Source organism: Ovis canadensis, chromosome 25, assembly GCF_042477335.2.
Source record: "Ovis canadensis isolate MfBH-ARS-UI-01 breed Bighorn chromosome 25, ARS-UI_OviCan_v2, whole genome shotgun sequence".
Classification (NCBI taxonomy): domain Eukaryota; kingdom Metazoa; phylum Chordata; class Mammalia; order Artiodactyla; family Bovidae; genus Ovis; species Ovis canadensis.
Window position 1 is genome coordinate 22,246,724 of NC_091269.1, and position 17,961 is coordinate 22,264,684.

General features: G+C 41.8%; 1 protein-coding gene and 1 pseudogene across 10 annotated transcripts in view; one reads left to right on the plus strand and one right to left on the minus strand.

Moving 5' to 3' along the window:
- DISC1 (DISC1 scaffold protein) overlaps positions 1-17,961 on the plus strand; it is a 488,958-nt gene that overhangs the window by 104,987 nt on the left and 366,010 nt on the right. The window lies entirely within an intron of this gene.
- On the minus strand, positions 2,760-3,171 carry LOC138430443 (small ribosomal subunit protein eS24-like; annotated as a pseudogene).

Genomic DNA, 17,961 nt, shown 5'->3' on the forward strand with positions numbered 1-17,961 from the left:
ATAAATGTTTGTTTAAGCATTCATTTAGAATTGTATCTAGTGTATGTATCCAGCTGACCAACCTATAACTTTTTACTTTTTTATTTTTAAGTCTATTTTTAATTGAAGTGTAATTGATTTACAATATTGTGTTCAACCTATAACTCTTAGATTCTACTTTTTTCCTTCTTGGAACCAGCACACTTGCCAGTCTTGGTCCATGGTAGGTGTGTGCATATGTGTTCAGTTGTCCAGTCATGTCCAACTCTTTGTGATACCTTGGACTACAGCATGCCAGGCTCCCCTGTCCTTCACTGTCTCTTGGTGTTTGCTCAGATTCATGTCCATTGAGTTGGTGTCACTATCTAACTATCTCATCCTCTGCCACCCCCTTTTCCTTTTGCCTTCAGTCTTTCCCAGCATCAGGCTCTTTTCCAATGAGTCGGCTCTTTGTATTAGGTGGCCAAAGTATTGGAGCTTCAACTTCAGCATCAGTCCTCCCAGTAAGTATTCAGAGTTGATTTACTTTAGGATTGAATTTCTTTAGTGTGGATAATAGTTTATCTGACCTCATTTGAGGATATGAACTCATTTGAAGTGGCTGGGTGTTCTCTATCATTTTGCCTCTCGAGCTTCAGTTCCTCCTAAATTATGCTACCACCATTCTTTCCAGTCTGAAGGTCACTTTTAGTAGAAATGAGGTTGAAGCTTAGAGCTGTGTGATTCTCTCCTGTCTTCTCTTATTTGTTTCCTTTGTGCTGTAACTAGTGGGCTTGTCCCTGGTAGCATGACTTTCTTATCCTGGTTTGTTGGTTGGCTGGTTGGTTGGTTGATTTGAAGCGCACTCCCCCCTGCCCCCCGCCCCCCGCCCCCCGCTGCTTTTAGCATATTTACAGAAGGAATAACTCCTTCTAGCCTTTTAGTCTTTTGACATTTTTCTTATTGCTTCATGACCCCTTTGTACTTTTCATGTTATTTCCCATCTGTTTATTTTTTCCCTTTGAAAATTTCTGCCTCTTGGAAAGCCTCCCTTCAATCTCTGAAGTTCTTGTAGATGCTGCATTGGGGTTATTATGCTAGTTAAGTGATTGGGCATTGTGAAAAGCACATATTCCTAGATTTCCTGCTTTAGGTATTCTAGTTGGTGGGGACTAGGGACTAGAACTGCCCCTCAAACACTTCCTGCATTTTCACAGGGCTCCTGGGTGTCTGCTGCTGCTGCTGCGTTGCTTCAATCGTGTCCGACTCTGTGTGACCCCATAGATGGCAGCCCACCAGGCTCCCCCTTCCATGGGATTCTCCAGGCAAGAACACTGGAGTGGGTAGATGCAAGTAATCCAGGGACCACACTCAACTCTAGCTGCTTTGGAGTAAAAGTGTTTGTTCTCTTTCCTCCTTCAAGCCATGAGTGAAGGTGACTCATGAGTGAGATTCTCTGGGGGGCTGACTGCAGGATCAGGTACCTGCTTCTGGCTTGACAACTTTAATCTTGTCCCTTCCATTCCCATTCAAGAAAGATAATAGAGTATGAGAGAGAGTAACATGGACTTGAGTATATTCCAACTATAACAAATTAAATAACTCACAGTTTTAGTGCCTCACTCTCCCTACCCATCTCTGAGCCTCCTTTTGGGGCAGTTTCTAACTCCAGCTTGACCTGGGCACCCCTTCGCTTTTGTGTAACTGATACTTTTTGGGTGGCTGTCAGATGACTCCTGATGTTCCCTGGGGAGGACCTTACCTTAAGAGCCTCTGCTTGAAGCTGAACTGACTCTGGCATATTTTCAGCTTGGAAACTTTTGTATAAAGGACTTTATAAATCTTTCCAGGCAGTTACATTTGGACATTATCCTGGGTGCTGTTTTTCTTAGAGTTGTTGTTGTGCAGTCACTAAGTCATGTCTGACTCTTTGCAACCCCATGGACTGTAGCATGCCAGTTTTGCCTGTCCTTCATTACCTCCCAGAGTTTGCTCAAATTCATGTCTGTTGCGTTGGTGATGCTATCTAACCCAGATCACCCTCTGTTGCCCTCTTTTCTTTTTGCCTTCAATCTTTCCCAGCTTCAGGGTCTTTTCCAATGAGTCGTCTCTTTGCATCAGGTAGCCAAGTATTAGAGCTTCAGCATCAGTCCTTCCAATGAATAGTCAGGACTGATTTCCTTTAGGATTGACTGGTTGGATCTCCTTGCAGTCCAAGGGACTCCCAAGAGTCTTCTCTAGCACCACAGTTCAAAAACGTCAATTCTTTGGCACTCAGCCTTCACTATGGTCCAACTTAGTGATGTTAGCAACCTCCTTGTTCTGGAATATTTTACATGTAATCATTGAGTATTTGCAAAGGTCATACAGGCCTTATATACTCCTTGAGATACAGTCTCAGCTCTAAGAGATCTGTTTGTACCCCAGACTCTCATTCCAGCATCAGGGTCTGTTACCTGCAGGACAGGGTTGAGGTTGAGTGGAGGCCAGGCTTCCCAGTCCTGGCTCCAGCATTAAGTAGCGGTGTGACTTTGGACAAATTTTTTTCTCTTCCATAAGCCTCAGTGACCTTGTTTTTGAAATGAGGTGATAATAATCCTGACTTTATTAGGTTTTGGTGAGCATAAAATGACGTAAACATGCAGAGGTTAGAATGTCCTTGGCTCTTGGCTCAGTGAATGTCGAAGGAGTCAGTGCACATATAGTGATGTCAAGTTCATCAAGCTTTTTTTTTTTTTTTGTAAAAGGTCTAAGTTTATTAATCCTCTCATGAAAAATCTGCACAATCACCACAGATACAGTCACTGCAGAATCTTTGCTCCTTCTTTCTGCAGCACCGGCGTGACCTTTGCACTCCACCTGTCTTTCTTCATTCTGTTCTTGCATCCCTCTCACTGTTTCCTTGAGGTGCTTTCCTTTTCACACAATTCATGTCTTGCAAGCCTGTGTTTGGGCTCATTCTTCTTTGCGTGATCATAAAGGAATCGTAAATCACGCCAAAGCCAGTTGCCTTGCCCCCACCAAAATGGATTCTGACTCCAAATACAAAGATACAGCTGGTGTTATCTTGTACATTTTGGCTAGTTTTCCCCAAGTTTCTGTCTTAGGTACTGTTGCCTTCCCAGGGTGAAGGACACTGATGACTATTTGTGTCTGCTGAAGTAGTTGATTGGTCGCAAACTTCCTGGTCCAGGTAGTTACTGTGTCGCTCATGATGGCTGTTGACCTTCAAGCAACCAGGATGGGAAAATCAAGCCGGTTTTTGCTGTTATTTTCATGGTTTGCATTCTGAGTTGTTTTCGAGATCACATCTGTTGGGTGTGCCACAATGCTTGATGATATGGAGGGGAAGGTGGACGTGGGAAGCAGTGTCATGGGAAGTAACCAGACTGTTGCGATAACAGTGTTTGATTCATAAGCTACTGGGATAAAACTGGGCCATCACTCTTAGAAAATAGCATTAGGAAAACTTTTCATTTCTATAACACTTTATAGCTTAAATGTGTTTTCTCATGTCCTATTTCATTTAAAGGTCTCCCAGGTGGCACTAGTGGTAAAGAATCCACCTGCCAGTGCAGAAGATAAAAGAGGCTTGGGTTCGATCCCTTGGTGGGGAAGATCCCCTGGAGTAGGAAATGGCAACCCACTCCAGTATTCTTGCCTGGAGAATCCCATGGATAGAGGAAACTTGTGGGCTCTCATTTAAACAGAAACTTAAGTGCATGGGAAAATGGTTTTTCTTTATGTTCCATCATAAGGAATGGAACAATATGAGGAATATCAATAACCTCAGATATGCAGATGACACCACTCTTATGGCAGAAAGTGAAGAAGAACTAAAGAGCCTCTTTTTAAACATTTTATTTTAAATGTAAATTTATTTTAATTTTAATGTTTACTTTACAGTATTGTATTGGTTTTGCCATATATCAACATGGGGGGGGGGTTCAGGATGGGGAACACGTGTATAAAGAGCCTCTTGATGAAAGTGAAAGAAGAGAGTGAAAAAATTGACTTAAAGCTCAACATTCTGAAAATGAAGATCATGGCATCCAGTCCCATCACTTCTTGGAAAATAGATGGGGAAACAGTGGAAACAGTGGCTGACTTTATTTTCTGGGCTCCAAAATCACTGCAGATGGTGATTACAGCCATGAAGTTAAAAGACGCTTACTCCTTGGCAGGAAAGTTATGACCAACCTAGACAGCATATTCAAAAGCAGAGACATAACTTTGCCAACAAAGGTCCGTCTAGTCAAGGCTATGGTTTTCCCAGTAGTCATGTATGGATGTGAGAGTTGGACTATAAAGAAAGCTGAGCGCCAAAGAATTGATGCTTTTGAACTGTGGTGTTGGAGAAGACTCTTGAGAGTCCCTTGGACTGCAAGGAGATCCAACCAGTCCATTCTAAAGAAGATCAGTCCTGGATGTTCACTGGAAGGACTGATGTTGAAGCTGAAACTCCAATATTTTGGCCACATGATGTGAAGAGCTGACTCATTTGAAAAGACCCTGATGTTGGGAAAGATCGAAGGCAGGGGGAGAAAGGGACAACAGAGGATGAGATGGTTAAATGGCATTACCGACTCAATGGACATGAGTTTGGGTAAACTCAGGGAGTTGGTGATGCACAGGGATGCCTGGCGTGCTGTGGTTCATGGGGCTGCAAAGAGTCAGACACGACTGAGCGACTGAACTGAACTGAACAGCCAATATAAGGCTTCCCCAGTGCCTCAGTGGTATAGAATCTGCCTGTAATGCAGGAGATGCTGGTTTGATCCCTGAGTTGAGAAGATCCCCTGGAGGAGGGCATGGCAACCTACTCCAGTAGTCTTTTATTTATTTAATTGTTTATTTTTTACTTTACAATATTGTATTGGTTTTGCCATACTTCAACATGAATCCGCCATGGGTGTACCCATGTTCCAAATCCTGAACCACGCTCCCACCTCCCTCCCCATACCATCCCTCTGGGTCATCCCAGTGCACCAGCCCCAGGCATCCTGTATCCTGCAGTATGATAGTATACATGTTTCAATGCCATCCTCCCAAATCATCTCACCCTCTCCCTCTCCCACAGAGTCCAAAAGACTGTTCTGTACATCTGTGTCTCTTTTGCTGTCTTGCATACAGGGTTATCATTACCATCTTTCTAAATTCCATATATATGCGTTAGTATACTGTATTGGTGTTTTTCTTTCTGGCTTACTTCACTCTGTATAATCGGCTAAGTTTCATCCACCTCATTAGAAATGATTCAAATGTATTCTTTTTAATGGCTGAGTAATATTCCATTGTGTATATGTACCACATCTTTCTTTTTTATTCTTTTACTTTATAATACTGTATTGGTTTTGCCGTACATTGACATGAATCCGCCACGGGTGTACATGAGTTCCCAATCTTGAATCCGCCTCCCACCACCCTCCCCATATCATCTCTCTGGGTCATCCCAATGCACCAGCCCCAAGCATCCTGTATCCTGTATTGAACATAGACTGGTGATTCATTTCTTACATGATAGTATACATGTTTCAATGCCATTCTCCCAAATCATCCCACCCTCTCCCTCTCCCACAGAATCCAAAAGACTGTTCTATACATCTGTGTCTCTTTTGCTGTCTCGCATACAGGGTTATCATTACCATTTTTCTAAGTTCTATATATATGTGTTAGTATACTGTATTGGTGTTTTTCTTTCTGGCTTACTTCACTCTGTATAATAGGCTCCAGTTTAACCCACCTCATTAGAACTGATTCAAATGAATTCTTTTTAATGGCTGAGTAATACTCCATTGTGTATATGTACCACAGCTTTCTTGCCATTCGTCTGCTGATGGACATCTAGGTTGCTTCCCTGACCTGGCTATTATAAATAGTGCTGGGATGAACATTGGGCTACACGTGTCTCTTTCAGTTCTGGTTTCCTCGGTGTGTATGCCCAGAAGTGGGATTGCTGGGTCATAAGGCAGTTCTATTTCCAGTTTTTTAAGGAATCTCCACACTGTTCTCCATAGTGGCTGTAGTAGTTTGCATTCCCACGAGCAGTGTAAGAGGGTTCCCTTTTCTCCACACCCTCTCCAGCATTTATTGCTTGTAGACTTTTGGATCGCAGCCATTCTGACTGGTGTGAAATGGTACATAATTGTGGTTTTGATTTGTATTTCTCTGATAATGAGTGATGTTGATCATCTTTTCATGTGTTTGTTAGCTATCCGTATGTCTTCTTTGGAGACATGTCTATTTAGTTCTTTGGCCCATTTTTTGATTGGGTCATTTATTTTTCTGGAATTGAGCTGCAGGAGTTGCTTGTATATTTTTGAGATTAGTTGTTTGTCAGTTGCTTCTTTGCTATTATTTTCTCCCATTCCAAAGGCTGTCTTTTCACCTTGCTTATAGTTTCCTTTGTTGTGCAGAAGCTTTTAACTTTAATTAGGTCCCATTTGTTTATTTTTGCTTTTATTTCCAGTATTCTGGGAGGTGGGTGATAGAGGATCCTGCTGTGATTTATGTCGGAGAGTGTTTTGTCTATGTTCTCCTTTAGGAGTTTTATAGTTTCTGGTCTTACATTTAGATCTTTAATCCATTTTGAGTTTATTTTTGTGTATGGTGTTAGAAAGCGATCTAGTTTCATTCTTTTACAAGTGGTTGACCGGTTTTCCCAGCACCACTTGTTAAAGAGATTGTCTTTAATCCATTGTATATTCTTGCCTCCTTTGTCAAAGATAAGGTGTCCATAGGTGTGTGGATTTATCTCTGGGCTTTCTATTTTGTTCCATTGACCTATATTTCTGTCTTTGTGCCAGTACCATACTGTCTTGATGACTGTGGCTTTGTAGTAGAGCCTGAAGTCAGGCAGGTTGATTCCTCCAGTTCCAATCGTCTTTCTCAAGATTGCTTTGGCTATTCGAGGTTTTTCGTATTTCCATACAAATTGTGAAATTATTTGTTCTAGCTCTGTGAAAAATACCGCTGGTAGCTTGATAGGGATTGCATTGAATCTGTAGATTGCTTTGGGTAGTATACTCATTTTCACTATATTGATTCTGCCGATCCATGAACATGGTATATTTCTCCATCTATTAGTGTCCTCTTTGATTTCTTTCATCAGTGTTTTATAGTTTTCTATATATAGGTCTTTAGTTTCTTTAGGTAGATATATTCCTAAGTATTTTATTCTTTTCGTTGCAATGGTGAATGGAATTGTTTCCTTAATTTCTTTTTCTACTTTCTCATTATTACTCTATAGGAATGCAAGGGATTTCTGTGTGTTGATTTTATATCCTGCAACTTTACTATATTCATTGATTAGCTCTAGTAATTTTCTGGTAGAGTCTTTAGGGTTTTCTATGCAGAGGATCATGTCATCTGCAAACAGTGAGAGTTTTACTTCTTTTCCAATTTGGATTCCTTTTATTTCTTTTTCTGCTCTGATTGCTGTGGCCAAAACTTCCAGAACTATGTTGAATAGTAGTGGTGAAAGTGGGCACCTTTGTCTTGTTCCTGACTTTAGGGGAAATGCTTTCAATTTTTCACCATTGAGGATAATGTTTGCTGTGGGTTTGTCATATATAGCTTTTATTATGTTGAGGTATGTTCCTTCTATTTCTGCTTTCTGAAGAGTTTTTTTTATCATAAATGGATGTTGAATTTTGTCAAAGGCTTTCTCTGCATCTATTGAGATAATCATATGGCTTTTATTTTTCAATTTGTTAATGTGGTGAATTACATTGATTGATTTGCAGATATTGAAGAATCCTTGCATCCCTGGGATAAAGCCCACTTGGTCATGATGTATGATCTTTTTAATGTGTGGTTGGATTCTGATTGCTAGAATTTTGTTAAGGATTTTTGCATCTATGTTCATCAGTGATATTGGCCTGTAGTTTTCTTTTTTTGTGGCATCTTTGTCAGGTTTTGGTATTAGGGTGATGGTGGCCTCATAGAATGAGTTTGGAAGTTTACCTTCCTCTGCAATTTTCTGGAAGAGTTTGAGTAGGATAGGTGTTAGCTCTTCTCTAAATTTTTGGTATAATTCAGCTGTGAAGCAGTCTGGATGTGGGCTTTTGTTTGCTGGAAGATTTCTGATTACAGTTTCAATTTCCATGCTTGTGATGGGTCTGTTAAGATTTTCTATCTTTTCCGGTTCAGTTTTGGAAAGTTGTACTTTTCTAAGAACTTGTCCATTTCTTCCACGTTGTCCATTTTATTGGCATATAATTGCTGATAATAATCTCTCATGATTCTTTGTATTTCTGTGTTGTCTTTTGTGATGTCTCCATTTTCATTTCTAACTTTATTGATTTGATTTTTCTCCCTTTGTTTCTTGATGAGTCTGGCTAATTGTTTGTCAATTTTATTTATCCTTTCAAAGAACCAGCTTTTGGCTTTGTTGATTTTTGCTACGGTCTCTTTTGTCTCTTTTGCATTTATTTCTGCCCTAATTTTTAAGATTTCTTTCCTTCTACTAACCCTGGGGTTCTCCATTTCTTCCTCTTCTAGTTGCTTTAGGTGTAGAGTTAGGTTATTTATTTGACTTTTTTCTTGTTTCTTGAGGTATGCCTGTATTGCTATGAACTTTCACCTTAGCACTGCTTTTACAGTGTCCCACAGATTTTGGGTTGTTGTGTTTTCATTTTCATTTGTTTCTATGCATATTTTGATTTCTTTTGTGATTTGTTGGTTATTCAGAAGAGTGTTGTTCAGCCTCCATATGTTGGAATTTTTAATAGTTTTTCTCCTGTAATTGAAATCTAATCTTACTGCATTATGGTCAGAAAAGATGTTTGGAATAATTTCAATTTTTTTGAATTTACCAAGGCTAGATTTATGGCTCAGGATGTGATCTATCCTGGAGAATGTTCCATGTGCTCTTGAGAAAAAGGTGAAATTCATTGTTTTGTGGTGAAATGTCCTATAGATATCAATTAGGTCTAACTGGTCTATTGTATCATTTAAAGTTTGCATTTTCTTGTTAATTTTCTGTTTAGTAGATCTATCCATAGGTGTGACTGGGGTGTTAAAGTCTCCCACTATTATTGTGTTATTGTTAATTTCCCCTTTCATACTTGTTAGCATTTGTCTTATATATTGTGGTACTCCTATGTTGGGTGCATATATATTTACAATTGTTATATCTTCTTCTTGGATTGATCCTTTGATCATTATGTAGTGGCCTTCTTTGTCTCTTTTCACAGCCTTTGTTTTAAAGTCTATTTTATTGGATATGAGTATTGGTACTTCTGCTTTCTTTTGGTCTCTATTTGCGTGGAATATCTTTTTCCAGCCCTTCACTTTCAGTCTGTATGTGTCCCTTGTTTCAAGGTGGGTCTCTTGTAGACAACATATATAGGGGTCTTCTTTTTGTCTCCATTCAGCCAGTCTTTGTCTTTTGGTTGGGGCATTCAACACATTTATGTTTAAGGTAATTATTGATAAGTTTGATTCCATTGCTATTTACTTTGTTGTTTTGGGTTCGGGTTTATACACCCTTTTTGTGTTTCCTGTCTAGAGAGTATCCTTTAGCATTTGTTGGAGAGCTGGTTTGGTGGTGCTGAATTCTCTCAGCTTTTCTTGTATGTAAAGCTTTTGATTTCTCCTTCATATTTGAATGAGATCCTTGGTGGATACAGTAATCTGGGCTGTAGGTTATTTTCTTTCATCACTTTAAGTATGTCTCGCCATTCCCTCCTGGCTTGAAGAGTTTCTATTGAGAGATCAGCTGTTATCCTTATGGGAATCCCCTTGTGTGTTATTTGTTGTTTTTCCCTTGCTGCTTTTAATATTTGTTCTTTGTGTTTGATCTTTGTTGATTTGATTAATATGTGTCTTGGGGTGTTTCACCTTGGGTTTATCCTGTGTGGGACTCTCTGGGTTTCTTGGACTTGGGTGATTATTTCCTTCCCCATTTTAGGGAAGTTTTCAACTATTATCTCCTCAAGTATTTTCTCATGGTCTTTCTTTTTGTCTTCTTCTTCTGGGACGCCTATGATTCTAATGTTGGAGTATTTAATATTGTCCTGGAGGTCTCTGAGATTGTCCTCATTTCTTTTAATTAGTTTTTCTTTTTTCCTCTCTGATTCATTTATTTCTACCATTCTATCTTCTACTTCACTAATCCTATCTTCTGCCTCAGTTATTCTACTATTTGTTGCCTCCAGAGTGTTTTTGAGCTCATTTATTGCATTATTCATTATATATTGACTCTTTTTTATTTCTTGTAGGTCCTTGTTAAACCTTTCTTGCATCTTCTCAATCCTTGTCTCCAGGCTATTTATCTGTGATTCCATTTTGATTTCAAGATTTTGGATCATTTTCAGTATCATTATTTGGAATTCTTTCTCAGGTAGATTCCCTATCTCTCCCTCTTTTGTTTGGTTTGGTGGGCATTTAACCTGTTCCTTTACCTGCTGGGTATTCCTCTGTCTCTTCATCTTGGTTATATTGCTGCGTTTGGGGTGGCCTTTCTGTATTCTGGCAGTTTGTGGAATTCTCTTTATTGCGGAGTTTCCTTGCTGTGGGTGGGGTTGTCAAGGTTTGGCTTGTCAAGTGTCTTGCCAAGGTTTCTTGGTTAGGGAAGCTTGTGTTGGTGTTCTGGTGGGTGGAGCTGGATTTCTTCTCTCTGGAGTGCAATGAAGTGTCCAGTAGTGATTTATGAGATGTCAGTGGTTTTGGGGTAACTTTGGGCAGCCTGTATATTGAAGCTCAGGGCTGTGTTCCTGTGTTGCTGGATAATTTGCGTGGTATGTCTTGGTCTGGAACTTGTTGGCCCTTGGGTGGTGCTTGGTTTCAGTGTAGGTATGGAGGCATTTGATGAGCTCCTATCGATTAATGTTCCCTGGAGTCAGGAGTTCTCTGATGTTCTCAGAATTTGCGCCTAAGCCTCCTGCTTCTTGTTTCCAGTCTGAAGACTTCTCCTTCTATACAGCACCATTGATAAAACATCTAGGTTAGAGTTGAAAAGTTTCTCCACAGTGAGGGAAACCCAGAGAGGTTCACAGAGTTACATGGAGAAGAGAAGAGGGAGGAGGGAGTTAGAGGTGACTCGAATGAGATGAGGTGGAATCAAAAGAGGAGAGAGCAAGCTAGCCAGTAATCACTTCCTTATGTGTGCTCCACAGTCTGGACTGCTCAGAGATGTTCACAGAGTTATACAGAGAAGAGTAGAGGGAGGAAGGAGGCAGAGGTGGCCAGGAGGATAAAAAAGGGAAATGAAAAGGAGAGAAACAGATCCAGCCAGTAACCAGTTCCCTAAGTGTTCTCCACCGTCTGGAACACACAGAGATTCACAGAGTTGGGTAGAGAAGAGAAGGAGGAGGGAGGAGACAGAGACAATCTGGTGGAGAAAAAGGAGGGTCCAAAGGAGGAGCAAGCAGTCAAGCCAGTAATCTCGCTCCCAAGTAAAAATGAGTACTGAAGATTGGGTTTTTACAGGTACAAAATTGATAACAAATACGAAAAAGCAAAAATTAAAAATCTAGAGTAGAGGTTGGATTTTCAAAAATACACTATTAAAGAAAAGAAGAAGAAGAAAACAACAAAGTCACAAAAAATATTAAAATATATATATATGAAGTTCGCTTTTAAAATAGGGTCTTTTTAAAAAAAATAATAGTAGGTTATAAAAATGAAAATTAAAGGTGTAATAGAGAACTTTAAAATTTAAAAAAGTTAAAAAAAAGAAGAAAAAAAAAGAATGATCGTAAAAATAGTAAAGATATACCTAGGACTTTCTCTGGTGTTGTTGTGGGCAGTGTGGGGTCAGTTCATTTTTGGATACTTCCTTGGTCTGGCGTATATTTCTCAAGATCTATAGGCCCCTTCCTCTGTAGTCGGTAGTAATGACAGGGTTTTAATCTATTGCGCCTGTCACTTCCAAGGCGGTTCCCTTTGTTTTCGCTTCTTCTGTTTGCTGGTCTCTTCAGTGTCTGATTTTCAGCCTGACACAAGGTGGGTGGTGGTGGACAGTTTTTTTTAGGCTCACTTGCTCAGTCGCGCTGTGGGGAGGGAGGGACGCTGCAAACAAATAACACTGGCGTATGCTCACAGTGACTTAGCCACACTGGGCCTGCCCCCGCTCACAGCGCGCACAGCTCAGGCTCTAGGTTGCTCCGCGGGGAACCTTCCGAGGCGGGCCCTGGGCTGCATGCACCTCCCAGGTCTAAGCCACTCAGGCTCAGGCACGTGGGTAGTCCTCAGAGGCGCACACTTGGTTGGGCCTGCACATTGTGCCTTTCCCGGGTCCAAGTAGCTCAGGTGTTTGGCGAATGTGGTCAGTGTGACTTATCGCCTCTCCTGTCCCTGCTGCTTGGTTCTCTGGGTGTACAACTGGCACACCTTCTCAGGCGGATGATGACTGACTGTCCAGAACCCCAAGAAGTCTTAGTTAGCAAAGAAGCCTGTTTGCAGTTTGGTAAATAATATCTCTCTGGGGCTGCCATTGCCCCCTTCCGGCCCTTCCTGCTCTGGCTGCCTGTCACCGGAGGGGGATGGTCTGCAGCCGGCTAATTCTGTTCCATCCTTTGTTCTGTGCCAGGTCTTGGCGGTGTCTTGTGTTAGAGCTTTTTGCGTGGTAGCTGTCCCACTGTCTGGTTTGCTAGCCCAAGTTAGTTCACTCTGGTTACACTCGGGGCATTCGGAGCATTCAGGCTCGATCCTTAAAAAGCCATGCAGCCCGCACCTCCCTGCCCAGCCCCCGCTTGCTAGTGGCGGATGCAGGCATCTGTGCTGCTTCTCCGCTGGGGGAGTTACCATTGGGCTCATTATCTGTGGGTTTTAATTATTTATTTATTTTTCCTCCCTGTTATGTTGCCCTCTGTGCTTCCAAGGCTCACCACATACTCGGCAGTGAGAGTGTTTCTTGGTGTTTGGAAACTTCTTGCTTTTTAAGACTCCCTTCCCGGAACGGAGCTCCGTCCCTACCTCTTGTGTCTCTTTTTTTTCTCTTTTATATTTTTCCCTACCTCTTTTTGAAGACAATGGGCTGCTTTTCTGGGTGCCTGATGTCCTCTGCCAGCATTCAGAAGTTGTTTTGTGGCATTTACTAAGCATTTAAATGTTCTTTTGATGAATTTGTGGGGGAGAAAGTGGTCTCCCCGTCCTATTCCTCCGCCATCTTAGGACCGCCCCCTCCCACTCCAGTATTCTTGCCTGGAAAGTCCCGGGCACGGGAGTAGCCTGGTGGGCTACCGTCCATAGGATCTCAAAGAGTGGGACACTAATGAAGCGACTGAGCACGCACGCATAGCCAATGTAATGACAAAGCCTGATGAAAATAACCTTGAACTTCATCTCCTACATGGAGTGAGGGTTTGTGTGGTGTTCCTGATGACCCTTTGTTTCCACCCCACCCCCATCCAGACTCGCCCCTGATTTTGATCCTGTCTGGCCCTCTCCCAGGATTAGTTGTATAATTGAAAATGTGCCCACAAACATAATCTCTGGATTGGTGGATTTAAACCAAAGCTGATTAGAGAGTTCCAATTGTAAGTGTATGCAAAGAACATCTCTCTTTGAAATATGTTATTGATAATGAAAAGCGGAGACCCTCAATGCTCTGCACACAGCTCGTGTGGCCTTTGTATGGTTTCACACACATCCTCTGTGTGTCCTGCTCTCGAGCTAGGCTCCTCCTAACCGCACAGTGTGACACTGTGTTGGTGTTTTGAAGAAACAGCACATCTGTTTTCCGTTGGGCTGAGCACTGGGCCCTGGGGTTCCTCTCCCTGCCTGTGCCCCAACCCTACCCTAGCACACTTCTCAGAGTTTCCTTGCTCTGGGGCCTCTCTAGTTGAGAGTGTGCATTCTGAGATAAGAATCTAGGTGTGAAGCAAGATTTCATGTGAAAACAGTTGCAGGTTGATATTTGACTCCAAGAAAATGGTCTGTTCTGTAATTATATATAAGTGTATATATGTGTATGCATGCATGGATGCTCAGTCTTTAGTCTATCTGACTCTTTGTGACCCTATGGACTTTATAGCCCGCCAGGCTCCTCTGTCCATGGGATCTCCAGGCAAGAATACTGGAGTGGGTTGCCATGCCCTTCTCCAGGGGATCTCCCCTATATACGTCTATATAATTCTATAAACTTTTCCTTCATACACATGTTTACTGTCAAAGTTTCCTTAGCTAACAGGTCACTTGGGGGTGGCTGAGCATTCCTAGAAGCACCTGTGTGGCACTGCCTACATCCTATGGATACTGCCACGATGGGGAATGTTAGAGGCCCGTGTGCACCATTGCTGTGCACCCTTCAGTGGCTTTCTGGTGGAGGGTTTACCCTGTCCTTGTCTTGTCTTCCAACCTTCAGGGTCCTTCTTTGTTCCATTGCCGCCCTGGGTGACATCTTTTCCCCATAAGCTGGATTTCCCTTGTCCTGGTGTTACTGAACCAAACTTGGGTTTACTCACTGACACTCCATAAAGCTGATCTACTGACACTGGGTTGTGGTGAAGGAAAGAACAGTGTTTATCGTAAGGTGCCAATACAAGGAGGATGGGTGGCTTGTGCTCTAAAATCCTGAACTCCCCAAAGCATTTTTAAAGGCCAGGTGAGAGAGGGGTGTTTCAGGGTATGTGATCAGCTCCTGTTCAATTATCTGATTGGTTGATGGTGGTCAGTCATTTGGTGCCAGAAGGTCTGGGGGCTATGTGCTCATGATCATCAAGTAGCAATTTCTTCCATTTGGTGGTGGTTTTTAGTATCTTAAAAACTCAGAAAATATGCATGAGATACTGTTATCTGGGTACTGCAAAGAGAAACTACAGCAGAGGATAAATGGTACGGGGCGGGAGGGGGTCTGTCCCTGGGAGGGCTCCATAGGGTCCTTCTTGGTTACACTGGTAGTTGTGAGCATATGGCAGGTATATTAGACTCCTCTCCCTTCCCCTCCCATTATTTAGTTGAATTATTTTTCTTTCTCATAGCATAGAGCAGTTATATGAGTCTCCTCCCTTTTGAAACCTTTTCCGGTCTTAATTAACTCTAATCCATCATCCTGGAGAGGATAGGGCAAAGGAAATAGTCCTGAATCAGGGAGCTGGGACCCTCCCACTAGCCAGCTGCTCATCCAAGACTCAGGGCCCTTTTGCCTGGACCTGTCACTCACCAGCTATGAACCCACTTGCCTCTCCTACTGGTCCTACTTCCAGGCTCTACTTGTAAACAGGGAAATTGGGGGAGTCTTTTTCAGATCTCTTGGATGAAATCCAGAGATATATGTCTACCACCTTTCCCCTGGTTTACTGTACTTGACTTGTTGTTGTTCAGTCACTCAGTCGTATCTGACTCTTTACAACCTCATGGACTGCAGCACGCCAGGCTTCCCACTCCTTCACCATCTTCTGGAGTTTGCTCAAACTCTTGTCCATTGAGTCGGTGGTGCCATCCAACCATCTCATCCTCTGTCGTCCCCTTCTCCTCCTGCCTTCAGTCTTTCCCAGCATCAGGGTCTTTTCCAGTGAGTCAGTTCTTCGCATCAGGTGGCCAGAGTATTGGAGCTTCAGCTTCAGCATCAGTCCTTCCAATGAATATTCAGGACTGATTTCCTTTAGGACTGACTGGTTTGATCTCGCTAAAGTCCAAGGGACTCTCAAGAGTCTTCTCCAACACCACGGTTCAAAAGCATCAGTTCTTCACTGCTCAGCTTTCTTTATGGTCCAACTCTCACATCCACACATGACTACTGGGAAAAACATACCTTTGACTATATGGACACTCCATTAAAGTCATTATAAATGATTGGTTATATTCCCTGTGTTGTATGTATCTTTGTAGCTTATTTATTTTATACATAGTAGTTTATACCTCTTAATCCCTTTCTCCTATCTTGCCTCTACCTCTTCCCTCGCCCTACTGGTAACCACTAGTGTGGACCCTCCACATCCAAATGGCATTGTAATTGTTGTAAATGGCATTATTTCATTCTTTTTTTAAAATAGCTGAATAGGATTCTGTTGTATATATGTACCACTTCTTTATTCATTAGCCTGTTGATGGACACTTACGTTGCTTTCACATCTTGGAAATTTGTAAACAATGCTATGAGCATTGGGGTGCTCTATGTTTTTAATTAGCGCTTTTGTTTTTTTTAGATAGATACCCAGTAGGGGAATTGCTGGGTCATATGCAAATTTGGAAAACTCAGCAGTGGCCACAAGACTGGAAAAGATCTGTTTTCATTCCAATCCCAAAGAAAGGCAATGCCAAAGAATGCTCAAACTACCACACAATTGCACTCATCTCACAGGCTAGTAAAGTAATACTTAGAATTCTCCAAGCCAGGCTTCAGCAATACGTGAACTGTGAACTTCCAGATGTTCAAGCTGGTTTTAGAAAAGGCAGAGGAGCCAGAGATCAAATTGCTAACATCCACTGGATCATGGAAAAAGCAAGAGAGTTCCAGAAAAACATCTATTTCTGCTTTATTGACTATGCCAAAGCCTTTGACTATGTGGATCACAATAAACTGTGGAAAATTCTTCAAGAGACGGGAATACCAGACCACCTGACCTGCCTCTTGAGAAACTTATATGCAGGTCAGGAAGCAGTAGTTAGAACTGGACATGGAACAACAGACTGGTTCCAAATAGGAAAAGGAGTATGTCAAGGCTGCATACTGTCACCCTGCTTATTTAACATATATGCAGAGTACCTAATGAGAAATGCTGGGCTGGAAGAAGCACAAGCTGAAATCAAGATTGCCAGGAGAAATCTCAATAACCTCAGATATGCAGATGACACCACCCTTTGGCAGAAAGTGAAGAGGAACTAAAAAGCCTCTTGATCAAAGTGAAAGAGGAGAGTGAAAAAGTTGACTTAAAGCTCAACATTCAGAAAATGAAGATCATGGCATCTGATCCCATCACTTCATGGGAAATAGGTGGGGAAGCAGTGGAAACAGTGTCAGACTTTCTTTTGAGGGGCTCCAAAATCACTGCAGATGGTGATTGCAGCCATGAAATTAAAAGACACTTACTCCTTGGAAGAAAGTTATGACCAACCTAGATAGCATATTAAAAAGCAGAGACATTACTTTGCCAACAAAGGTCCATCTAGTCAAGGCTATGGTTTTCCCAGTGGTCATGTATGGATGTGAGATTTGGACTGTGAAGAAAGCTGACCGCCGAAGAATTGATGCTTTTGAACTGTGGTGTTGGAGAAGATTCTTGAGAGTCCCTTGGACTGCAAGGAGATCCAGCAAGTCCATTCTGAAGGAGATCAGCCCTGGGATTTCTTTGGAAGGATTGATGTTGAAGCTGAAACTCCAATACTTTGGCCACCTCATGTGAAGAGTTGACTCATTGGAAAAGACTCTGATGCTGGGAGGGATTGAGGGCAGGAGGAGAAGGGGACGACAGAGGATGAGATGGCTGGAAGGCATCACCGACTCGATGGACATGAGTTTGAGTGAACTCCGGGAGTTGGTGGAGGACAGGGAGGCCTGGCGTGCTGCGATTCATGAGGTCGCAAAGAGTCGGACACGACTGAGCGACTGAACTGAACTGAACTGAATGGATGTTCTATTTTTAGTTTTTTGAGGAATCTGTAAACTGTTTTTCATAGTGGCTGCAGAAATTTACATCGCCACCCACAGTGTTTGAGAGTTCCTTTTCCTACACATCCTCACCAAGTTTGTTGTGTTCCTTTTGATGATAGCCATTCTAATAGGTGTAAGGTGATACCTCATTGTGGTTTTAATTAGCATTTCTCTGATGATTAACAATGCTAAGCATCTTTCCATGTGCCTGGTGACCATCTGTTTGTCTTCTTTGGAAAAAAATGTCTATTCAGACCTTATGCCCATTTATATATATATATATATATATATATATATATATATATATATATATTTTGATGTTGAGTTACATTAGCTATTTATATATTTTGGATATTAACTTCTTACCAGTCATATCATTTGCAAATATCTTCTCCTATTCAGTAGTTGTTTTTTCATATCATTGATGATTTCCTTTGCTGTGCAGAAGCTCTTAAGCTTAATTA